This window comes from Ictidomys tridecemlineatus, chromosome 13 (assembly GCF_052094955.1).
Source record: "Ictidomys tridecemlineatus isolate mIctTri1 chromosome 13, mIctTri1.hap1, whole genome shotgun sequence".
Lineage (NCBI taxonomy): Eukaryota > Metazoa > Chordata > Mammalia > Rodentia > Sciuridae > Ictidomys > Ictidomys tridecemlineatus.
The window spans coordinates 56,035,034-56,061,421 of record NC_135489.1 but is presented as its reverse complement, the minus strand read 5'-3'; the positions used below and the strand labels follow the sequence as shown (position 1 = coordinate 56,061,421).

Here is a 26,388-nt window from a genome sequence, read left to right as displayed (position 1 = left end):
AGCAAATAATAGGCATTTCAGCAGTTCAGAATAGAGAAAATGTAGGGAAGAAAATGATCAGACAATTCAAGATTTATCAGGACTGAAAGGAGCTTCCAGTTTGGAAGGGCTCATTCAGTATTCAATCCAATGTGTGAAAAAAAATGCTCTGGGAAGGCACATGAACATAAACTTTCAGAAAACAAGAAATAATAGGTGTTTTGTTTTGCAGTGCTGGGGATGAATCCAGGGATTGCATATCTGTAAATGCTCCATTACTGAGCTACACCCCAAACTCAAGAATAGATTCTTAAATCCTCTAAATAAAAACAGGTAACAGAAAAAGGATACAAAATCAGAATAGCAACAATAGATGTTACAAAAGCAATGTTGTAGACCTTTAAAATTGAGAAGGAAAATAATCCCCAATGTAAATTCTATCATCTAGTTTAAGCATTGTGTTCCCCCCAATTCCTAGGGTGTCCTTCAGCCCCAAGGTGAAGTGTTAGGAGCTGAGGCTTCTGGAAGGTGGTTAGGTCATGAGGGTGGAGCCTTCTTCTCACACCCTGACCCTTTGCACAAGATTCACCACGTTTTGCCATAAGCCTTATACAACATCCAGCTTTTAAAAGTATTTACATACATAAAACAGAATGGAAGAGAGGAAAAGCAGGAAAAAAGGAGGAAGAGAGGCTATGGCAGATAATCTTGGTTGTCAATTTAACTGGATTCAGACGATTAGGAGAGCACTCTTCTGGGCGTGCCTGTAAGGGTGTCTCCAGAGACAATTTGCATGTGCGTCAGCAACTGAGAGGAAGACCCGCCCTGAATGTGGGCAGCCCTTACCAATAGGCTGGGGACCCAGATGGCATAAAAAGCAGAAGGGGAAGCCTGCCATCGTGCACAAGCTTGATTCTTCGTAAGCAGGTGCATCAGACCCCAGCTTCTTCAAATTCTCAATGTGGACTTATATGAACAACTCTCCAGGGAGCTTCTAGGAAGGCCTTCAGCGTCAGACTGAGGCTGCACCTTTGTCTCTCTTGTTCTAAGGCTTGGTCTGAGCAACTGCTCATTTCTCTGGCTCCCTGCCTACAGATGGACACTGTGGGACGAATCAGCCTTGGACCATGCAAGTCAATAATAAACCTATTTTTATATATATTTCCTAAGTTCCTGTTCCTCTAATGGACCCTAATACAGAGAGAAAAGGGGACGAGGAGAAGGAGAGAGAGGGACCTGATAAATTAGTTCCTATTAAGCTAATTACGATCCATAACAGTTTAGTGAATTCCCTTTCCCAGGAGCATTCACATTTTAAAACGTGGGGAGAAACACCATTTACACTTTAACCCACAGAACTGAGCCAGGCCCTGCAATGAGGAAATGGGGGCTATGTGTGGAGCCACATAATCTGGGGAGATTAGCCACCATTCCAAGCCACAAGCAGAAGAAGGCAAAGAGGCTGGCTAGCTGGAGAAGAGAAAGTGAGAGAAGAGCACAGTGAACGCTGCTTTCTTGGAGCTGGGGATATAGCTCAGTAGTGGAGTGCTTACCTGGAATGTGCAAGGCCCCAGGTTAAATCCCAGCACTGCAAAAGGGAGGGGAAGGTGGGGCAGGGTGGGGGGATTGCTTTGTTAACCTACAGATCCCTAGAGACTCTGAGTCTGCTGTGGAGAATATTGAAACAATGAATCTGACCATGAGCTTGGGAAGCACCTGTCCTGACCAGGGAAGAAATGGGGTGTAAACAGGAATAAAGATGAAAACCCTGTCCTGTGTTTATTAGTTTTGGGGTGGTGAGTACCTATCATGAAAGAGCTGGACATTTAAACTGAGAACACCAGCTCCAACATGGAACCCTGCCTGAGGATAATTCTGAGTCCTGGGTGAATCTTGCATCCTGTACAAAGGACCAGGATATGAGAAGTGAGCTCCGATGTTGTTTGTGGAAGTGTTGATGGGTCCCCCTCATGGAAAGTAATGTAGTGACTGAGCCAGTTTACACCTTTGATGTAGTTTTTTCACTCCTGATACTGTATCTTGAAGCAATAAATTTGAAATATAGGTAGATTTTCCCATGGAAGTATTATTTGTGATGTGAAGGAATAAGAAAAAACACTGGTTTACATATTTGCTTCCCTTCTTGTGGGTATTTTTCATAACAGTATAAGTATAAATATATATCTCTGCATAATAGAAAAGTTATACAGTATTAAACTATTTATAAAGAATGGGTAACATGGAGATATTATATTATGATGTTAGTGGAAAAATAAAACTTTACCTGTTATCATCACAACCTACATTTTAAAAACTACAGCCCTTCCTCCTTATCTATGGAAGACAGGTCCTGAGACTGCCAGTGGATGGCTGAAAACAGTAACTGTATCAATCAACTTTGTATTCCTGTAAAAAAAAATACCAGAGATAATCAACTTAAAAAGAGGAAATATTTATTTTGGTTCACAGTTTGGGGGCTTTTAGTCCATGGTCAAGGGTCTGCTGCTTTTAGGCCTTGGCAAGGCAGCACGCCATGGTGGGAATGCATGGCAGAGAAGGCTGCTCACTTCACAGCAGCTGGGAAGTAAAGGGGCAGGGGGAGGTCAGGCTCCCAATATTCCCTTCAAGGGCACACTCCCATGATCAAACTTCTTTCCCCTTGACCCCACCTCCTAAAGGTACTATCACCTCCCAAATAGTGTCACCACGGTGACTAAGCCTGCAACACGTGGCCCTTGGAAGACATTCAAAATCCAAATTAGAACAGTAACTAATAAGAAAATAAAACAATTATAACATACTGTAATAAATGGTACTTGAATATAATCTCTCCTCCAAAACATCTTTTTTAAAAAAAAAATTTTACCTTTTCACTTAAAGGACACACTTAAGGCTTCTCTTTAGCATATCTAAATAGTTAGTATCTCTACTCTTGCACTTGGGGCCATGACAGCAAAACAGGTTATGTGAACATACACATTGATGCTATGACATTTGACCTGGTCATCCATATAACTTCTAAGTGAGTAACAGGCAGGTAGCGTGGATATTCTGGACAAAGGATGATTTGTGCCCTGGGCAGGGATGGAGCAGCTGGAGCAAGAGTTCATCACACTGTTCAGATGGCATGCAATTTAAAAATTATGAATTGATTATTTCTGGAACTTTCCATTTAATAGTTTTGGACCACGGGTTGGCTGCAGGTAATTGTAAAAACCGCAATCTAGGCTAAGGGAGGACCACAGTACATAAGGTGACAAAAAGGAAAACTGAAATCAATACATGAAATATTAACAGCATTAGGAATACAAGTAATTTATCATCTTTTTATATCTATATTGTCCCAATTTTATGTAATGGACATATATTGCTTTTTAATTGAAGATAAAATAAATGCTTTCAAGGAAAACTTCTATAGCATCAATAGATCTGAACCTTTAAAATCAGACCAGGAATATACAACTTCTTTAAAGTTATCCCAGAATTCTAAGTTCCTTCTAACACTTCTTGCTACTTTTGTTTCCAAGTGCCTATATCAAATATTGAATTTCTTTAAGATTTAATAAAATTTAATGATCAGCACATCTACCTACAGAGTGATTGCAGGTCTCGACTATGCATGCTCTGTTAGAGGTTTCAACTTATTCCAAGTATTTCAAGAACTCACTATACCATTTCTTTTAAGTGATTTGATAAAGATTTTTATTAGATTTCCTCCAAGGTACATAGAAGTCATAATTAATGAACCCAGCTGTCATTCAAACCAGAATACATCAAACCCAAAGGCCACAGAGCATGTTCACAGACAGTCCTATGCATGTCTCCCTGAAAGCAAGATAATGACAGGCAAGAGGGAGACCTATAAATATTGCATCCTGGAACACTGACATTGACCCACACTGTCTGACAGAAACATTAAAACACAGAGCGATCTGACATATCCTACTGAAATTTCTTTTCCCCAGAGGTAACCAAGCTTCAGGCCTCGAGCATCATTGAAATTCTGAAAGGTCTCATATCTATTGCTACTGTTTTCTTGTCACATAGAAAAGGCTAGATGGCTTTTTATCCTGGCCTACCCATTTAATTGGTTGTGTAGGACCAAGAAAATATTGAACATGTTCTTCCTTAAGCCACAGAGATTTCCCAAAGTTCTCATCAGTTCTTAAACCTGACCTCCTCTTCACATGTTATTTATGCATTTTTTACTCCCACCTATGCAGAAGAGTTCTAAAACACTTATACCATGCCTTGTGAACGCAGGGATTTCAATGATTACCAAAAAGGATTTTGTATGCTGATATTCTGAGAAAGGCTCAGAGCAGTTCAATTTCTGGTAACTAATACTGTCCAGAACCACAAGATGGCACTTTAGCTACAGCAAAGGTGGTTAAATTCCATGGATGTTAGGGACTGTGGATTGGTGGGAATGACTCACCAAGGCCCCTGTAAGGCGCTGTTGATAGAAATGACAGCCCTCCCTCCTGATTCCATGCTATTTAAAAAATAGGTTCTTAATTTATTACTAGGCAACTTTAATGTGTTAACAAATAGGACACAAACACTATAGAAGAGTACATCTGCAAACAGGTAGTTTTTACATAGTTGTTCTGGGAAACATTTTTCCTTATAAACATTGTTTAAATGGAGGGAAATAAGCTGTGCTTTAAATCATTGAACAATTTTTTTTTCTATAAATCCTCATGAAGATATTTCTCACTACACTTTTCAAAATGGTTTGGTTTGTCCCATTAACAGGCAGGAAACCCATGGTTCTTTATAGCCTGATTCAATTGAAAAGCACTTAATTCAAGATCTCAAGGGTGAAGGTAATTTAGGGGTATTTAGGCAGAACTTTTTTCACTGGTGGAAAACAGAATTTTCCTGAACAAACTTAGTACAGCGCTGTGGTAACATAAGTAGCAATGTTCGGGTGTGCATCGTCTGGATTATTTTTGGCAAAGATACTTTTTGCCCCTGTCACCACACTGAGGTCTAGCACAAGGTCACTTGGTCCTGGAGAAACCCAGCAGAATGCAGAGGATGAAGCAGGCTTCCAGGGACCTTCCAGATGGGGATTGGAGCTGGTGGTCACCTCTCCATGTAAGTGGGGCAGCAGAAATTCTGCAAAGCCTGGACCTGCCTTTCCTTTCCCACCACCCTATCCTGGCACCAGAAGGCATCTGGGCACACATTAGAGACATAGAAAGCACTTCTGATTTATAGATTTGTGGTATAAACTGGATATGAACAGGGATATGTTTGCAAACTTCCCAGAGGTGATTATAGTATCCAAAGGGGGTAAGGAACCATTGGGTTGAGGAGTGTTATGCTTTGGGGACCTGAGGTGTCCCCCAAAAGCTCTCATCAGAAAATGTAAAGAGGTACAGAGGAGAAATGATTGGGATATAGAGTGAGTTCATCCCTTGTGAGATTAACTAAATGGTAGGGTGTGGCTGGAGGAGGTGGGAACTGGGGCATGGCTTTGGGCATATGTTTGTATATGGAGAGTGGAGTTTTTCTGCCTCCTGATCACCGGGTTGTCAGCTAGTTCTCTCTGCCACACTTTTCTACCACATTCAGGCTTGCCTCCCTCCCGGGGAAGTGGAGCCAGCCTTCTATGGACTTAGACCTCTGAAACTGTGAGCCTTCAAATAAACTCTTCTTCCTCCACAGTTGTGCTGGTTGAGTCCCTTAGTCAAAGGAGAAAAAAAAATCTGACTAAAACAGTGAGCTAACAGGAGAGAAGATGCTAGAATAAAAGACACACCTGTCACTCCTCTTCCCTTGATTTGGCATATTTAGCAATTATTTGACAAACTGTCCTATAGCACTTTAGACCCTCTGAAAGGCCACAATTTGGTAGGGGATTTGTATTAGTGGCTGGGTCATTAGAGGCAGGGCAAGTTCATTTCAGTATGAATCACTGAATGTGGTGCACAGGAGGGACAGACGCAAAGCCAGTAGCTGGACTCTGTCCTGGGCCAGGTGTCTGTGTTTATGCTATTTTGCTTAATCTCATCACCCTCCTGCAAGGGGTTACCCATCCACTACTGATAAAGATACCATTGTCATAATGATTATCTGCTTTGTCCACTGTCACACAGGAAATAAAGAAAATGGTGAGAATTGTACGTTGTAGGGGCAGCAAGCCCAAGATGAAATCGTCAGAAATCGCCTGGAAAATAGATTGGAAGCAACTGAGAATGGCACTGGCAAAGGGTTCCAGGTTCCACCAACCTGTGGTTGGGGATGTACGGCCACAGGAGCAACTAATTGGATCCTGGAGACCACTGGTGAGCACCTTCCATGCTTCCTACCCACTCTTAGGTCTTAGTGACATCATCCTATTTTAGAGATGAAAAAACTGGGGTCCAGGGAAGTTAAATAATTCTCCCAAGGCCTCGCAGTGAGAGTAGAGTTGGAATGTGGCCTCGGGTACCTCATCATGCTGCTTGACCTCGGTTCACTCTCTCTGAAGCCTTTCCATTTCCATCTGGAGCATTTACTTTGTAGCATATGCTTAGCCTCCTCAAAGGCCTTCCTAGACCACTCTCCCCACCTGCTGGCGACACCTGGAACTGACTCTTGCTGAGCATCTTCTTTCCTTTGCAGTTCTCTAAAAGAAGTCACCCCCAAATCCCAGGGCTCAGCAGCAGGGCCAGCTTCTCCTGTTCCTCACATCTGTATCTTAGGAACCCTAGCTTCCTCACTCAACATTCTCTGCTCACAGCACCCGCCATCCAGTTTTCCTACCCCTTTGGCAACTCCCCTCCCTCCCATGCATCTCTGCAAGGCTTATGTCCCTGGCCTATGGCACCTGAGTTCACTTACCACTGACAGTGACAAAATAGCTCTTCAGTTCCACAGCTTCCTGGGCCACAAACTCCAGAGACCTGTCAGCTGCCTACATCACCCTGATCCCTTCTAACTCCCAGGAGGGAACTCTGCTGTTCCCTCTCACATCCTTTAAGCCAGTGGTTCTCAAACCTTAGAGTGTATTGGAACATTTAAGAGGATGTGTGCAAACATGCATGTATTCTTACCTGTCAGGTATGAGTTAGGGCCCATGAATGCATATTTCTAGAGATACCCAGGAATGCTGCGGCTACCATGGGGCCACAGTTGAGAAGCACTGCTTTGAGTGGGTGCTCAGCCATGACTACTTATTCCAACCACCTGGGAAGTTTTAGAAGCCAGATGGATCCCCCAGCTCCACCTCAGACTAATTAATAGAAACTCCAGATCCAGGCATTTCTACATTTGGAAAGCTCCCCAGGGATTCTAACCCAAAGCCTGGACAGATGGGATCTAGTGCCCTAAGGATCTTCACACCTCTTTTTCATAGATCTCACCAAATACTTTAAACTTCCTTTCTTTGCCTACAAAAGTTCCAATCCAGCGTTCTGCTGTTTTCACTGCTAACCCTGAGCTGCTGAAATCACAATCCTGTGGATTTGGACCATTACAAGTATAGCATTTTAAGTCTCTGCTGGGTATTTCACGGTGCTCAGCAGCCCTTTGATGGTTCCTATTCAGCAACATGCAGCCTTCCCTGCAGATACAGGAGAGCCTTGGCTCATGCCAAGGGAACAGAGCTGCTGAGTCACGGTGATCCTGGTCTGTAAGGGTGAGAGACCACTGGATGTGTTAAGTGCCCAGTGCAGTGCCAGGCACAGAAGAAACTCATTTCTGGTCTTACTGCTTTTTGTTTGTTTTGTTTTGTTATTATTCTTTCTAATTGTTCAATCTGTAAATAAAAATTTTATATACATATTTTATGTATCCATCTTGGAACAGCTGAATGAAGCTGTTTATTACACATGCATCACCTTACATACTATAATTTTGTGGTAAGAACATTCAAAATCTGCTCTTAGCAGTTTTCAAGTATAAGTTATTAACTAAAGTAGTTCAGAGGTTTTACTTTCTGCAGTTTCAGTTACCTTTCATCAATGGTGGTCCAAAAATATTAAATAGAAAATTCCAGAAATAAGCAATGAATCAATTTTGAATTCACAGCATTAGAAGTAACATGATGAAATCTCTTAATATCCCGCTCTGTCCCACCAAGGATGTGAGTTATCCCTTTATCCAGTGTATCTGCACTGTATATGCGACCTGACCTTTAGTCACTTAGTAGCCATCTCAGTTATCAGATCAACATCATGGTATGGCCATGCCTGTATTCATTACTTGTTTTACTTATTAATGGACCCTATGCACAATAACAGTGATGCTGGCAATTCTATTATAATATATATATTGTTGTACTTTATTATTAGTTATTGTTGTTAATCTTTTACTGTGCCTAATTTGCAAATTAAACTTTATCGTGGGGTTGTTTGCATAGGAAGAAACAAAGTATATATAGTGTTCAGTACGAACTTCAGTGTCAAGAATCCATGGGACATTTTAGGGCCTCTTGGAACATATCACCAAGGGACAAAAGGGGCTCTCATATAGTTACCATAAGATAGGTCTCTTGTATTTATTCCTCTTTTCTAGCTGAAATTTTAAACCCTTAAAATTTGTAATCCTCTCCTTCTCCTCCCTAACTCCCACCAGCTGGTGAGTCTGGGAAGAAGAAAGAGAACACAGCTCAGTCCAAGTCTCTTTGCAGTTCTGGTCCCTAGGAAGCTAAAATATACACACCCACCCATGTGTGCACACAGGAAGTGGGTTTTCTCTGGGACAGGAAGCTGTGATTTGCAGCTGGTCCTTTATCTGGTGGGGGAATTCAGTGTTGGATTCAGGGAGGGAATGGATAGGGAGAAGAGAGTGAGAAAAGACCCTGCCCTTAGATGACCCCTGCTCTGGCACCACCTTCTCATCCTCCATGAGATTGCTCCGTTGCTGGCTTCTTACTTCTGTTGGTTCCAAACATGGTGGCTAGGAACACACAGTTGTGATTGTTTTTTGTTGTTGTTTTTTTTTTCAGAATCTATAGATTTTGCATTTCCTGTTATCCCCTCTAAGGCTAATTTTCCCTTTGTGCCCTGGATTCCATCCCCTCTTACTTCCTGAGGGGCAAAGCTCTATCAATCATTCTTTCTCCCAAATTCATCTTCATGCTCTCCCTTTCTGCAGTCTCTCTACAGCAGATTGATAAGTAGATAATTTCCTTAATAGGAAAGACAACAACAACAATGACTCCTTTAACAGGATGTCCCTCTCTTCCCCTCATGGTGTGGCTAAATGCACCTGCTGTATACACTTTCCCCCTCCACCTCCTCACCTCCCTTCTTTCATATCTGCATGCTACTTGAGGCTCTAGTCACTCAGCCAAAACTTCTCCCCAAGGCCAAATCATAGCTAAATTGGACCTCACTTGGCACCGTTGTCCAAACCCATTTTCTTGAAAAAGACTACTCAATTTATTTTCTGACTTTCCTTTTAAAAACTGCTTGACCACTCCTCCTCAGGCCATTTGGAAGATCTTTTCCTCTTGCTTAAATTCAGGTGTCCCCAGAGGAGTGTCTGTCCTCTGCTCCTCCAACTCTCCAACCTTTCCTTACATACGCTCAGCCTTTTCCATAGCCTGATACCTGATGGGAACCCCATAATCTGCTCTAAGGCTCACCCATCCTGCTGATGGGGACCACTCTGCCTGAGGGTCTTAAAGTTAGCCAGAGTCCAACGCTTGCCATCTTCAGTCCCCACTCACAATAGGAAACAAAACAGTTTAGGGTGCCCCATCACCCACTTCAGTGTAGGGTGGGAGCTGGAGTTCTTCATCACCTGCCATCTCACCCTCCATCTGGCCTCATTCTTCAGCTGCCCCCATATATACTTTATATCAGGTAAGAGGAGCCCCTGGGGTTCACCCACAGGTCAAGATCTTTGAGGCCATCAGGCTGTGCTCAGGGGATTTGTTTTGCCCAGCCTGTCCTTCCTCTAGCATCCTGGAGACTCTGCTGGCTTCTGTTCCTTTTTGGAACTTCCCTAGACGGGGTTGGGTGCCCCCTTAGTATTCCAGTAACACCAAGGTGTATGGATGTACATATTAGTTGAAGCATTGTATCATAGCTAGCAGTTCCCATGGCATCACACACTCCCTCTCTCCCCTTAGAGTTCCTTGAGATCTTTGTTTTTGGCGATTCTACATCCCCAGTGGCCACAGAGCTTAGTACTAGGCAGGTGCTCAACCATCTCTTGGTCTCACCAGTGTATAGGCTGCACTCAAGAGACTGAAGTCCAGATGGGAGTAGTGCATGACCCTGGCTCTTCGACTTAGCAGTTCATCATTTCTGTACCCATAAAATGGGATGTTAATTTCCAATGCATTAGTCCTTGTCCAGTATTAACGAGTGGCTGGCACTCGGTAAGTAGTGTTGCCAAGCTGTAGTCTATTATCTGTAAGGGTCTGTTGATAAAGGCATGACAAGGAAGGAGAGAAATGAGTCACTCTGTTGATTGAGTCGAGGACCCAGGGGAAGCAGAGGGAGAGGAAAGGACGAGGAAGAGATGTTATGGCTTGGATCGTGAACGTTCCTGAAGGCTCATGTGATAAAGGCTTGGTTCCCAGTCTATGGGGATCTTGCAGTGGGTTGAACCTTCAGAAGATGGGGCCTAGTGGGAAGAAGCTGGGTCGTGTGGGGTGTGCCCTTGAAGGGGATATTGGGACTCTGATCCCTTCCTGTCTGTCTCTTTTCACTTCCCATGTGGTTATGGTTAGCAGCCTCCTCCACCATGGGCTCCTACCATGATGTACCATGGAACCACAGGCCCAGAGAAACAGGGGCACACAATCATTGCCTGAAACTTCTGAAACCATGAGCCAAAATAAACCTTTTTACCTTTTCAGTTAGCACAACAGATATTTTGTCACAGTAACTGAAAACTGAGTAAAATAAGAGATAAGGGAAAATGGATGAATAACTTCTTTTATAATCAAGAAAAGGAGAAACTCCAATTTCTTCTTCCCAAAGTTGTGTGGTTGATGTGTGTGTGTGTGTGTGTGTGTGTGTGTGTGTGTGTGTGTATAAGTGTAAAAAATGGCATAGTTTGTCCTCTAGGCTTTTTTGGTATCAGAAATTTGAGCATGAATCTGTAAAAGGATATGGCTTGTTATTTATCTGCTTTAAATCTAGATTCCTCATTTATAAATCAGGGATTATAGTGCCTCTTTTAAGAATTAATTTAATTTAATTTAATTTACAAGAATTAAATTATGGTTTTAAAGATTTTTTCCAACCTCTTTCTGAAAGGTATTAGGTAAGGATAAAGCATTATGATGATATTATCATGAGCCAGCCATATAAGCCTCAAACTATGCATCTTATTGAATTTATAAAATACATTTTTAATTATTTCCCCTCTGGCTGTCCTAGATGACAGGATAACTCTAAAATATAGTGAACAATAATAAAAATAAATGGAAACAGTCATATATTAGAGCAAATTAAAAGAAGTCATTACATATAACTTGGTTATAAAATAGATCACAGATAAGGGTATGTGTAAGTTATTTTATTTCATATAATGAACATTTTTGCAAATTATTTCTCAGTCTAACAGCATCCAACTATAAGAAATAGAAGTATTTTTTTCCCTTAGGTTTGCTATACTATCTTTCAACAGGCCTTGCCTGTTAGTTTGGGCCCATAATACTGAGATTACTGAAGATATAATGCACCCACTTCCCTTTGCTTAAAAGGACAATTGTATCAAAATAGATAAAAATTTGTTACCTCCTCTATGTGGTTGGACCCCAGATAGAGCCATGCCCAGGCTTCCATAGGGTGGCTGTCTTATCTCATATAGAAGGCAAGATTTAAGAAGTTAGAGGGCTCACCCTTACCAGTAAAAACCCCTCAAGTTTTCTTAGATGTGACTGGGACTATCCATTCTTTTTTCATTGCCAGTACACAGTAAAAGAGTAACATACCGTTTCTAACTCCTTAGCATCTGTGGATTCATCAGAGGAGCATTGGTCATGATCGTGGCTTCCTCTTCAGGTCATCAGGTCCATGCTCACTGATAAGGAAAGAAAGATGGCACTTGGGAGTAAATGGACCAGAGTGACTTATGCAGGTGGCATGGAGATGCAAGGAAGTGAAGGGGAAGGAAGGGGAGTTTAGGCAACGCTCTGTTGTGGCATGCAGGCTGCAAGTACAGCCCAGATCAGCTAGTGTGTTTGGCTACAGCCAGACCCCCTACCCAGGATTTGGCCCCATTAGGTGAGTCACATGAGTGGAGACTGGGACATCTTAGGGTGGTGCTATCATTAGCAACACTCCCCAACAAGGAACATGCTGTCTAGGTTTGAGGGTCAGTCCAGAAAAGCATTCACTTTCCATTTGTTTTTCATTCCATCTGTTAACATTCTCGAGTTCTGTCCTGCAGGCATTAGCTACTAAACCAAGTTCAAACTCATGGCCTATCCTGGGTAAATTCAGATGTATGTTTTGCTTGGGTCCTTTTTCCTTTTTTTTTTTTTTTTAACCTTAGCTGTTATGACTCTTGCCCTCAAAAGACTCAACCTGGTTTTCCAAGATGATGACTGTGGGTTTGAAGATGCAAATAATCAAAACGAGGCTACCTTAGCTGACTAACTTGCATATTTGAAGATATAATGGCACAGCCTCCCGTCTCTGATTAGTTTAATGAATCTAGTCTTCTGATGACTCTGAAGGAAAATGTATTCCTGAGTGTAAAGAAGTGTCAGGTTTGCATTACCTCTGGAAGTGAGGTGCCTGTGGAGCAAGGCTGAGTCCAATATAAGAATTCACTGATGGAGGAAAGTGGTTTAAATGGCCTGACACCACTTTTTTCCATCAATCAACTCTAGAAAAAATTCAACACACAGCCCTAACCTCAAAAGAAGTGCTCACTTCCCTTGGCTGAAAAGGACAATTGTATCAAAATACAGCTCATTTCCAGCTCATTCCTGCCCCTCCTGGAAAGGCTCCTGATCAGGACTTAACAGGCCTAGGTCTCTTTCCTACTTGTCCCATCACTGAAATAGACCTAAGTGGACATATTTGAACAAACCTGAAGTATAAATATCATTTAAAATGGAGGCCTGTTTCCTAAATTTCTATAGAGAACTATGGCTTTTGTAATTAGGAAAAAGAAGATATTCTGGTTGATAAATAATAATTGTGTAATTATGGAGTACAACATAACATTTCTTTTATATAATTTTTTTCTATAACATATATGTTATAGAAAAGATTCAAGCAAGATAATAAACATATCTATCACCTCACTAATTTGTCTTTTTTGATTGAGAGATAAAAAAAACTTTAAAAATCTATTTTAGCAATTCTGAAATACATAAGACATCATTATTACCTGTGGTCACCATGCAGTTAAATAGATCACTAAAATGTATTTCTCCAGTCCAACTGGAACTTTGCATTCTTTGATCAACATTCTCGTCTTTGCTCTTCCTTCTACCTCCCCTTCAGCCTCTGGTAGCCACCTTCCTGATCTCTACTTTTATGAGTTCAACTTTTTTAGATTCTACACATACGTGAGATCATGTACTATTTGTCTTTCTGTTCCTTGTTTATTTCACTTAGTGTATTGTTCTTCAGTTGCAAATGACAGAATTCCCCTTCTAAGGCTATACAGTATTCCATCACATAAATGTACTACTTTTTCTCTATGCATTTGTTGATTGATGGACACTTAAGTGGCTTCTACATCTTGATCATTGTCAATAGTGATGAGGAAAAAAGGCAAATTTTAGCATAAAGATTAACAGAAGGCTAACTAACTGTTTATAAGAACAGTCTAGTACACATGACTTCAAAAAGAAAGCTGATTATCCCCTCCAAGAAGCTTAAAATTTGATCACAATTTTGGTCAACTAGCAGCACTAGATGGAACTGTGGCAGTTTTGTACCGGCAAAGCTGCACTGAAGCCAAGAAGTAGAGACGGGTGGGCACACACACACAAGCAGCTTGTCTGAGGAGGGCATCAGCTGAGGAGAAACCAGGCCAATGTTATATCAAAAGGCACATTACAGGTTTCTCCTGTTGACCAGTCAGGCTCTCAGTCATGACTAAACTTCCTGGGCCTTCAAAGTGGCTGTGCCTCTTTGGATCCTTCAGTCCTACTGGTGGGAACTATCAGGATGCCAGCTCCAGTCATGGGAATTATCTATGTGGTTTTCTTATATGGGAAGACCAGTGTTTTCAAGTTTTTGAGCTTGGCAACTCCTAGGAGATGGCAGAGATCCATTAGAATGGGGTATTTTTCCTTTTGGAAATAATGGGGCTATTGAAAATCATTTAGCTTTGAATTAAACTTCTTTAGACCATGGGAAAGGGTGTTTCCCTTTATAAGCACAGACCAAGAGTCATCTCATTTAGTGAGAACTTCTCATGGGCAGGCCAATGTACCCCACTCTTGCCATGCATTTTCTCACTTACTCCTCCCAATCAGCCTGGGAAACTATTAGCATTATCTAGATGAACAGATGGGGAAACTGAGGCCTTGAAAATTAAAGGGGCCAAACCACTTCAATTTACCAGTGTTGGTAAACTGGCACATAAAAGAATATAACTCTGAAGAGCAGGTGGGAGAATTTTCATTGTGAACTCCTTTCTTCCTGGCTGGTCCAGTGGTACCAAGGGCTCATGACAGGATCACAAAATTCATGCATATTTAACCATTTGCTTTCACAGGCTGACACAGCCAGTTCTAGGATGGCCCTGGCTGGGACATGAAGGCACTTCTGAATAAGCACTGGTCCATACCCTATTTCCTTTTACAGAAAAGTTAAGTTCAGTGAGGGCAAAGTAAGTATTTAGAGGAGTTCTCTGCTGGTGAAGGCTTAGATTCATCAGTTCACACAACAAATACATATTCTGCTCACCTGAGAACTAGGGCCAATGGGATTTTATCTCTTAAGAAAGGATTTTGTCTAATGGGAGAGTGATGAATTTCCCTGCCTCATGGATAGCATCCTATGATCAGATGTCTGCTAGGCACAGGAGCAGAGCTGATCCCTAAGAAGAGCTTTCTCCTCACATCTGCCTTTCCCACCTACCGTCCTGCCTTCCCCTCTTTTCTACCACACCCTCTTAGTGTTATCTCCCAGTGTCTTTAGATGATCACAAATTCGTCAAAGAAGACTCAGAATCAATCTTCGGAGCCCCAGTTCAGCACCCGGCATGAAGTACAGGCTCACAAAGCAATATACGTACACTCATCAGAGGCTCATCAAAGTATACATACTCTTTTCAACAAACACACTTCTGATTTTGATAGCACCCCAATGGTCTGAGTTTCCAGCTAAGAAGTACCATACACAGAAAAAAATGTCTCTTTATTGTAATTAGAGGCAGGTCAAAGCCTATGGAGGCAATCCTGGCCTTAAGAGAGTTGGGTAGACGTAGTGTTTCCAATTCCCTTGCCCAGGCTGACCCTGGGGTCAAGATATCCATTCCTGACAACTACCTCACATCGGTAGATGAGAGTTAAAGTATTTCTCGCTGTAAAAGCAGGAAGCAGTTCTGGGACTTGGAAGTAGATTGGTAAAATAAGGACAGGAAAAGCTGGGAGAAGAGCAGAACTCTAGATCCTCTGTCAACCACTAAATCTTATGAGCTTGATAGAGAGGGGAGACTGCTGTGAAATGTAAGAGCTTGCAGCTGGTCTCCGTAGAGCTCATGGGGAAGCTGTGCTGGTTTCAGAAGAGAGCGTGGGCAAAGGGCAGGGTAGGTGAAACCACGATGCCCAATACAGACACAAGCCCTAGTGAGCCTGTTTCTAGAGAAGAGCCCGGTTGGTTGGGTATTGGGAGTCAATCTATATCATATCTTGTCCTACAAAGAGATCACAGCCCTTCTCTTGCTCAAATGACACTGCTGAGCCCACACTTTTCTGGTGACGGTATCCACAGTAGAGTCCAAAGGTGCAGAACTGAGCTTACAGAAACCAAAGGCTGAAGCCTACATACCATGGGAACTCTACTGTCAGGTGAGAGTGACAGCACATCCAGATGGAACCTGGCCATAGCTCTGGCCATACTTACTGCCCCAACCCCCAAGCTCTTTATTTGCTTTATAATTCAGCAGTCAGAAACATGAGAATGGCAGGTATTAGAAGTGTCTTTCATATCGAGTCTTCCGGGAATTTAGCAAATAGAATGGAACAAGAGTGTGGCTGATACTTCCTCCAGAAAGGGTTAGTGGTTCTGTCAAAGCAGAGCAGTTCTTTTCTCCTATTTGCTCTGTTTAATGTTGTCAGCTGACCCTGATCCCAGTAGAAGCCAGGGTGGATGAAGAATGGTGCCAAATCAGGCACGAAGCCAACACAGCTGGGACTGAGTTATTTGTCATGGGCAGGACCCTCTATCAAGGCCTGCTTCTTTCAGGGAGGTCAACAAGGTGCATGGGACCCCAGGTAGGTGTTTGCTTCTGGAAGCTTCTAGTCCTTTCCGGAGGCTCCCATGAGGTTCTGCCTAAGCTCTTGGTATCCCATTGATCCTTTGGGCAGCCTTTGAATCGCAAAGAAAAAGAGATCATCAGTGTCTTATTTTCAGTCTATTTTATTTCCTCCCCTTTTAACTCAAAAGACTAAGTTCAGTGTGGAACATGTCACCAGCTCTCCCCACCAGTCCAGATTCCCCTTAATAACATTAATGACAAAGCTGCCAGCTGCTGAAGGACTTATCATGACTAAAAATAAAGCATAACTGTCTGTTCCCTGACATAGATTTCTAGTCCTGAAGCTGCTGCATGTCAGACTAGTGCTGTGTCTATCCCCCCACTGGTTCCATGGCTGCGTTCCTAATGTGCGCTCCGGGCAAATAACTGCCCTGTTATGGGAGAAGTGGCTATTCTGGCGCTAATGCTGATATCTAGTGTTCTGGGAGGAACCGTTTAGTTGCTTCCCTGCAGGGTCTCCCTTCACCTGCTGTTCTATTTTCCAGTCCACTTACAGCCTATGGCACTGACAGATACATCAGCACGTTCCGCTGCAACCAGGCACATCGGCAATCCAGGAGGTGGGCTCCCAGAGGTCCCCGGCATGGTGCATTAGGCAGTGGGCCAGCAGGTTCCCATCCAAGAAAGCTCCATCTCATTAGTTTCTCCGGGTACACCGAAATGCATGGTCATCTAGGTTACAGCAATCAGGGCAGAATTGCTTGCAGTTGTGATGGGAGATGCACTAGATTTCTGAGACTTTAGACAATGCTGTTCTGTGAACTGTGGCATTTTAAAGTAGTGCTATCGCAGGGCCAGCACGTGGGTTTATCTGGCTCCCAGGCTTTGGTTCTCGCTCCTTTGTTCTGAAGCTGAGAAATGCTCCCAGGTGTCAGTCTTAGATCATCAACAGACTCAAAGAAGCTCTTCTCTTAGCTTAACAGCAAAAACATAACATACTCTAGGAATAAGCAGAAAATATATTTGGCTCTGCTCTGAATCCTAGTAGGGGCTTTAAAAGTCAAATAGGATTTGAGAGCTGAGAAATCTTTTTATCTGTAAAGTTAACAAACAGGGTCTGAGACTAAGATGTTGAAATGTTCACAGTGTCCGGGCACATGTGGATGGGTAAGAGATAAATTGCTTCACAAGGTTATTATTGATCCTACATTCATTCAATTTTCAGTGGATCATTCATTTTCTTAATTGGAAGAAAGCTAAGGAGCCAAATGGGTAGGTGACAGTCAGATTTCATGTTCATGAACCCAGTGATTGATTTCTGTGAAATCCTGGGTTGAGCTCCACATATAGAGAGTCTGCTAAATTTCAGTCTCTATGCTAGGTATGAGATTGGTCCTTGAAACTTCCTGGCTTAAGGGTGGATGGAGGCAAGAATAGATGGTCATTTAAACACATCATTTCAGTTTAGTGAGAAAGATGATGGTGACATGCACAGAGGACTCCATCAGCCCTAATTCTGGCCTGGGGTAAGGGAGAGACTCTGGGGTGAAATGAGTCTTTATTCTCCAAGGCTCCTGGATATGGGCTGGGAAGGCCATTCTCTGGAGGGCTATGACCTCTCCTACTGGTAGCAGATCACACACCCGACGCTTAGCCCAGTGCAGTGGAGCTGGGCACAAAGGCCTCTGGAAGTGAACTTCAAGCAACTTTTGAGATTTGGGGCCTGGCACTGGGCAGCAAAGTTCTGGGTGGGGGGAAACTGCTGGAAGGGATGGTAACTATTAAAAGACACGGAAAAACCAATAGTCAGGATAAGACACCAACTGTGCTCCAATGAGCCCGTCTTCTTCCTGGGTAGAACTTCTGACTCTGAGGATACAAGTAAACACTTTAAAACCCCAAGGACTCCATGTAATGGGTTAGAAAGCTTTTGCCTCTGAGCTTTTGTAACTTATGCAGGGCCTCAGTGGGGCCTGATGTATGACTGCAGGGTAGGGTCTGAGAACCTGGGTGCTGAGGATGCACTTCCTCACCTGCTTCAGTGCCAAGATAGCTTCCTTTTACCTTTCCTCAGGGTGGAATTCTGGCAGAATTACTCCTTGGGTGTGATTCCTCCCTCCTTATCCAGGGAGGAGGAGGGCTTAAGGGAAGGGCTTGGGTCCATGCTTCACTTGTTGCACATGGCAAAAACGGACATCTTAACTGTCAGAGATAGACACAAATCCTGGAGGCCTATTTTGTGTGTGTGTGTGTGTGTGTGTGTGTGTGTCCCTCTCCCCCAGTCTCCAATTGCAGCTGATCATTGAGAATCCTCCATTCTTCCCTTTGTCTAAGTTTGGTTCAGGTTTTACTCCTCTGCCTAGCAGGCCACATGCTCCAAAGATAGCTGGCCTCATCCACCTGAGGGCCAGCACTTGCCTGCTAAACATGACCAACCAGGAACCCAGGCCCAAGCTCACTGTTACAGAGCATCATCTATCTGGCTGTGGATATTGGTTCAAGAAGGACCACTAAGACTCAAGGACATATTTTCCAGGGCATTTGAAGAAGAGAATTGTCTTTGTCTTAGGTAAGCAATGGACTTATTCATCATGTTACATATGGCAGGATTTCCTTCTTTTAAAAGGTTGAGTAATAATAGTCCTTCATATGTATATTCCATATTTTCTTTATCTACATCATTCAGACCCTTTAGGTTGTTTCCATGTCTTGGCTATTGTGAATAATACTGCTATGAACAGGAGATGCAGATATGTCTTTAGGTCCTGATTTCATTTCTTTTTGGTAAATTCTCCAAAGTGGGATTACTGGATACTGTGGCAGTTCTATGCTAAGTGAACTATCCAGGCACACAAGGACAAATACTGCATGATTACACTTGCACAAGGCCTGGAAAATCGTCAAGATCACAGAAGCAGAGAGCAGAATGGTGGTTGCCAGGAGCTGTAAAGGGGAGGGGAACTTAGTCATTCAATGGGTAAAAAGTTTCTGTTTCACAAGGTGAATAAATTGTAGAGATCCACTGTACCACGTAGTGTCCATAGTTACCACTCTGGTATGGGCCACTTAAAAAATTGTTAGAGGGTAGATCATGTGTTAACTGTTCTTACGGGAAAAAAAAAAACAGAAAAGAAAGAAAGAAAGAAAGACCCAAGGGATGAGGGGCAAAGGGACAAAATTTCAGCGGTGACAGATCTATTTATAATGTACATTATGGTGACAGTTTCACAGGTGTATGAATATGTCCAAACTCATCAAATTGTATTCATGCAGTATGCACCATTTTTTGTCTGTTTGTTTTGTGTATATCTAGAAAAGAAAACTGAGCCACAGGAACAGATGCTCATCCTCCCGGGACGACATCATGAAATCGTGTTGGGTCCAGAAAGTGCCCAGCCGCGCATAGGCAAGGGGAGGCAGAGCCAAGGGAACCACAGAGGGTGGGGCAAAGCCAGAGCTAAACCAGTCATAGGTTTTCCTGGTGCAGGTTTTCCTGATTTCGTGGGCTTTCTGTTTCCTGCCCACAAAGTATCCTAAGGAAAATCACCCCCCAGATCCCCACCCCATGCTGAGCCTGCTGGAGCTTCATGAATGGTCACACCACAGAGCCAACCTACCTGCCCCACTGCACCAGCTTGCTGTCCCTGCGCAGCCTCCACACCAGCCTGGAGGAGGGGCTGAAACACCATGACCTCCAACTCTCATTCTGCCATTCTCTCACCTGCCCACCCCACGGAAGTGTAGGCTGGCCTGTTGACCCCAACTCTTCATAATCTGTCCCCTTCTCTGTAGCATCACTTGCCTCCATTCTTCCTCCGGGGTCTCCCCACCCTCCAAGGCTGGGGATGGGGTTCATTCACTGCTCTTCCTGGAATCCCATCCTTGCTCAGCACTCGCAGGGTAACCCACCATCCCCGCCTCCTCTGGCCTGGGAGTGGTGCCTGGGCAAGGGGACTTCAGTGCTGAACCCAGGAAAGCACTTCCCTTCCCCACACTGGGATGGGTTGGTCACTCTACCCCCAGAATCCCTATTAGTAAGTGGACTTGACTGCCACTGTTATGGTTTGGATCTGAGGTGTCCCCCAAAAGCTCACGTATGAGGCAATGCAAGAAGATTCAGAGGAGAAATGATTAGATCGTGAGAGTCTTAACCCAACCAGTGAATTCATCCCTAATGGTATTAACTGAGGCGAGTGGGGTGCAGCTAGAGGAAGTAGTTAATTGGGGGCATGGCTAGGGGGCATATATTTTGTTTCTGGAACTGGAGTCTCTCTGCTTCATGCTCACCATGATATGAGCTGCTTCCCTCTGCCCCACTCTTCCGCCATGATGTTCTGCCTCACCTCAAGCCCCAAGGAATGGAGCCGGCCTTCTCTGGACTAAGACCTCTGAAACCATGAGCCCTCAGATAAACTATTCCTCCCCTACAGTGGTGCTGGTCAGATTCTTTAGTCACAAGAGCCAAAAAGCTGACTAAAACAGCCCCCTTGTCTTTGTAAGCTGAGACAATGGCAGCCCTAATGTTCAAGAGCATGACTTTCTGATGCCCAGCCGCCCCACCCACTGCCTTTGAATTACTTATTTGTTTGTTTGTTTTTACTACACTATGCAGCTTCCTAATAACTGTCTGGCCAAGCTCTCAAAGCAATAAGAATGAAAAGAAAGAAATACTGCTGGGCCTCCAGGTCTATAGTTCCACAGCACAGATTCCACATCAGCAGATTCAAACAACCTACGGCAAAAACATTTGAAAAAAAAAATTGGATCTGTACTGAAATGGTACAGACTTTTTTAGACTATCATTATTCCCTAAACTATTTACATTGTATTTGGTATTGTAAGATTTTATATATATATATATATATATATCCTCAACTACTGAACCACATCCCCAGCCCTTCTTATATTTTATTTAGAGACAGGGTCTCACTAAGTTGTTTAGAGCCCTGCTAAGTTGCTGAGGCTGGCTTTGAACTTGTGATCCTCCTGCCTCAGCCTCTAGATTACAGGCATGCACCACCACGTCTGTTGATATTGGAAGGAATCTGGATATGATGTATTGAAAGTACACAAAGAATGTGTTTAGATTATATGCAAACATTACACCATTTTATAGAGGAGTCTGCAGCTTCTGGAGCTATTTGTATGGGGGGGTTCTGGCATTGAAGGATGACTCTATTTAGAAAGTCTTATATGTTGGAAGGTATTCAAAGCTCCATATCAGAGACTTTTGTGTTGTTCAAAATATAGTTATGATTTTAACCATCTTGCTAAACTTAACCATTTTCTGTTGTGCTAAGGAAAAAAAATACTACACATTGAAACTAGCCAGAGAACAGTGTGAATGCATTTCCAATCTGTGGGCCGCTGGATTGAGCACAGTGTTCTGTCCCACAGTTCTAATAGCAGAATGGTCACATCATACTAGGAAATGTCCTTTAACCCACCTCAAAACGTGTGCTGATGTGGGTGACCCATGTCTGAGACACAGGACTATTAAAAAGTGCCAGTTCTGAGCCAAGAAAATATAAGAACATAAATCACATGTTGCTTTATGCAGAAATTGCCTGTTAAACTTTAATATCAACCACACAACCAGCCATCCTTTCTTCTTCCACATTGCTGTGAGGAAAATATTCCTGCCTCCCAGTATGAGCTCCCTACCCTGGTAGGGGTTGGAGATTTGTTCTCCCATTCCCCAAAGCGATATAAAAATAGTAAAAGTAGTCAATGGTGATTGATTAATTTCAATAACATAAATAATGGTTGTAATTGCAACTGAAGGAGGGATGTTTTCCACTTTGATTAATCTGACCCTCTGGGCCACCATTAGCAGAGAGGTACATTAGAATGTGAATTAGGAAATAAATGCAGAGATGTAATGTGCCAGGTGTCCAGCTCTGTCTGGTCTTCCCTAGTGATGCACTCTGCTCTCCTGACACTGTCTTTTGCAGTATAACCTGAAACATGCCTCTGTCACATTGGAAACATCTCTTTGTCTTCAAAATCTGCTTCTCTCTTGGAGCTATTACCATGAGAGAAACATCCTGGCTGTTACTTTGAACATTGCTCTTGGCAATTTGAAAGCACTGCGTGACCCTTGGTGGCTCAGTGAGTTGGCTAAGAGGTTGGATCATTATCCCCATTTTACAGATTACTAGGCAGAGACATTGAGAGGTTAGTAACGTCCCTAACCAGTTAGCAGGCTAGAGGCAATAATAGAAATAAATGTGTCCCTCCCAATCCCACACTCCATCTGCATCTCTCACATGGACTACTGAGAGCACTCCAGGGCAGCCTCCCCTGCTGATTTGCTCTGTTTACTTCTTCCTCCTTATTCTGGGGTTCCCTGGTCCCTCACTATTGCACTCTCCCTAGTCCCAACTATCAGACCTGGGCCTATGAAGAAAGCCACCACTGCTTCTGTTCAACCTCTGAAGTCTCATTTGGGTTCCCAGTTTCTTCTCTATTACAGCAGCAAGCCTTAAAGTCTGGGTAGCAGAGTCCTGGGGATGGAGATAGGAGCCACATCCTTCTGACTGTTGATGTTCCTGCTTGGAAACGAGTCACTCTGTCCCTGTTCCCTGTGAAGACTGGGCCAAAGTACACAACTGCCAAGAAGTGGGGAAGCAGGCAAAATGTGTCCCCAGGGACCTGCTGCCCAGGTGCCTTCCCACCTGCTTTCTGAATTCCCTCAGAAAGCCTGGTCTCAGAGCTTTTTTTTTTTCACCTGAAACTGATAGTGTACTTAGCACTCCCATCCAAGACTTTCACTAAAGGAATACGACTCTCAATTAGAATGTTCCAGAACATCCATCTGGAAATGGGTCCTTTGACCTTTGAAAATGGAAGAACAGCGGCTGTGATGGTGCATGTTTATAATCCCAGCATCTCCGGAGCCTGAGGCAGGAGGATCAAGAGTTCAAAGCCAGCCTTAACAAAAGTGAGGTGCTAAGCAACTCAGTGAGACCCTGTCTCTAAATGAAATACAAAAAAATAGGGCTGGAGATATGGCCCAGTGGTTGAGTGCCCCTGGGTTCATTCCCCAGTACTAAAAAAAAAAAAAAAGAAAATAAAAAATAAGAAAAGAAAGGAAAGAAAATGGAAGAACAGACTGACTGACTGCTTGGGCTGGTAAATAGGCAGGACCAGAGGGACCTTAGCCCTAGGGAACATTGCAGGAGCCTTCAGCTTCCTAGGCTGACCCTGATCCTAGTAATACTTTTCCAGAACTTCAAAACACTCTGGGCACATATTAGTGTGCTTTTTGTGACCAACATAGCTGATAAGAACAACGTAGAGGAGGTCAAGTTTACTTTGGATGACTGCTTCAGAGGTTCAGTCCATGTCAGCTGACTCCGTTGCTCTGGGCTCAAGGTGGGGCAGAATATCATGGCAGGAGGGAGAAGTTGTAGTGTGGCTTCATTCACAGTGGCCAGGAAGCAGAGAGAAGAGGCTGCAGGACATAGGAACCATCACATCACAGGGCACACCCCCAGTGACCCACCTCCTTCAGCAACACACCCCCCAACCCCCTACAGTTACTTCCCAGTTAATCCATTCAAAGTAGGATGGACTGATTGTGTTACAGCCCTGGAAATCCAATCACTCCACTTCTGAACATCTCTTAACCCACGAGATTTTGGGGGCATACCTCATATCCAAATTATAGTGGGGTCAATGAACCATCAAAATGAGCTGTTCAGTCCTTGTCTTTCTTCTCCAGGGGATGCTCTCCTAAAAGTCTTCACTTCAGTTCTTGAAAAGGTGGAAAATATGCAGCTTCTTCCTCTGTATCCAGAAATTGGAACCTCTGGATCTATTTTTAGAAGAATATAGAAGTCACTTGAAAGAAGGAAGGATCTTACTCTCATACAATTTTCTTGACATCCATCTAGTGGTACTATTTAGTGGCACAGTCTCAATAGCCAAGCATGCTGATATTTTATCAATGAAAAGGCTTTAAAAATGTCCTTTTGATCATTTGCTCAACATTTTGTACCTTATACACTGTGGCGCTAACCGTCCCCCACCCAGTGCATCTCCTCACTTGGTTCCAGAGGGACACTGAGATTCCTTCTAGGACCAGCCGCAGTTATCCTGGGTGTTGCAAACAAGCTGGGCCTTGGAAAAGGCTTTCACAGTGATGCTGCGGCTCTGCAAAGGCTCTGTCAGAATCATTTCTATCTTTCCGTGATGGAGATAAGACTTTCATACCATCTGTGCTCTGAGCTTTAGAGCCTACATTGAAACTGTTTTTTTGGTTTTTTTTTAAACAATAAATCCCGACAATCCCTCTAATGTACGAGTCTGTCTTCCTTTCTCTTGGACTGCATTTGTGGGTCCCTCGGCTCCCTGCTGGCTCTTTCTCTCTTTTGTCTTCCCTCTTTATTTCTCCCTCCCATTGTCAATTTTTTTCCCTCTTAACCCATCCTAACATAGATAGGAAATTCCTTTAAACTTTGTTTTATTTCATATGCTTTTCTTCAGTTACAAAAGATGAAAGAGGATTTTTATTCCTCTATCTCAAAAACAACAACAACAACAACAATAGAGACAGAGACGTCAGTTACCTTGCCCATTATCTGGGTCCCTGGATAGAGCTTCCCACAAGGAGCCAGTAGCTTTATAAAGTCAGCTGCTGGGTGTACCTAGGAACATTTATTGATTACATCAAAAATAGGAGGGAGAGGCTTCCGATTGTCTCAGACATTATTATCTCCAGAAGGCACAGTGTTGGTGATGCAGGCATTTGTGAGGGGTTTGCATGCTGATATTTAAACACCTTTAAGAGTTTAGAGCACTTCTTCAAGGAGCAGGTACAGGGTTGAGCCGTCTGCTTTCCTGGGCCGAGTCCCTGGAAAATGCCTATTTCTTCATTGTTTCCCACTCAGCCAGGTTCCAGCTGGCACTTTGAATCCGTTTCATGACTCCTGCAGGCAAAACTAGACAAAAATTACTCTCTCCCCCAGTCACACATAGACTTATATTCTGTCATGGTTTTTAAAAACTAAATGAGAGGCTGGAGTTGCAGTTCAATGGTAGAGAGATCACTTGCCTCTCACATGTGAGGCCCTGGTTTTGATCCTCAGCACCAGGTAAAAATAAATAAGTAAATGAAATAAAGATATCGTGTCCATCTACAACTAAGGAAAAAAAAAACTAAATTAAATGAGACAATGTGCACTGTTCCTTCATGTCCAAGAGTTATCTTGACCATCCCAGGTCCCTCTCACAATTATTTACTTCTGCTCTGAGATAGGGTGTAAGGTCAACAATTGTTAGGATATCCCCTTTAGAGAATAATGGATTTTTTAGTATTCTCAAAAGATAGCAAATTGCCTGGAAAAGTTATCAAAGCCTGAAGATGCATTCAGAGATTTGTACACGGTATTTGTACTGGTAAACAAAAACTTTAAGCAAAATAGAATTGTTCAAATTTGTTAAATATGACATAGAGGACAAATGAAGTCTTTTCAAGAATGAAAACTGAAAGACCACTAATTGGGTAATTTTTGGTCTTTTAAAAAGAAACGTAATTTTAAGTAGGTCAGAATGCATAATTCATCTTAAATTTAAAATGATTCAAAATTATTTCTTTCAAGAACTAATAATCATATATTTGCCTCATTCTGTGGGCAGAATGACCATGGCCAATGACCAACAATGGGAGCGCCATTCTAGCTGTCAGCCCCATTTCTCCTGTTGTAACAATGCAGAGAAAGTGCTAGATGGCTTTCTGCTGCATGGACCAAATTCCCACCAACCAGGGGGAAATGCCTATAGCCTTGACAGCTTTTTTTTTCCCCTGTTATCAAGCCAACAAAAGACAATTTTTCAAGATCACACTTATCTATGCTTCAGATTTCATGTGTCAAATTGCAGTAATTTCTTAGCAGAGTGAAAAATATTCACTGCTGAAAAATAGCATTTTTTCCCTTTCTAGGCATTCACTAAACTTTAAATAGCCATTGGTGAATAGCCTCCTTCCCCATTCTCCTGTCAAATTAAAAAAAAAAAACACACACACACACACAACTTCAACTAGCAGGAAATATGACA

General features: G+C 42.9%; 1 long non-coding RNA gene across 1 annotated transcript; it reads right to left on the bottom strand.

The window, feature by feature from the left end:
• Positions 1-23,406: 23,406 nt before the first annotated feature.
• On the bottom strand, positions 23,407-24,508 carry LOC144369872 (uncharacterized). Its single transcript, XR_013429706.1, has 3 exons — positions 24,329-24,508; positions 23,981-24,145; positions 23,407-23,782 (listed from the first exon to the last, which is right to left on the bottom strand). It is a non-coding gene; the product is annotated as an uncharacterized LOC144369872 (long non-coding RNA).
• Between the last annotated feature and the right edge of the window lie 1,880 nt (positions 24,509-26,388).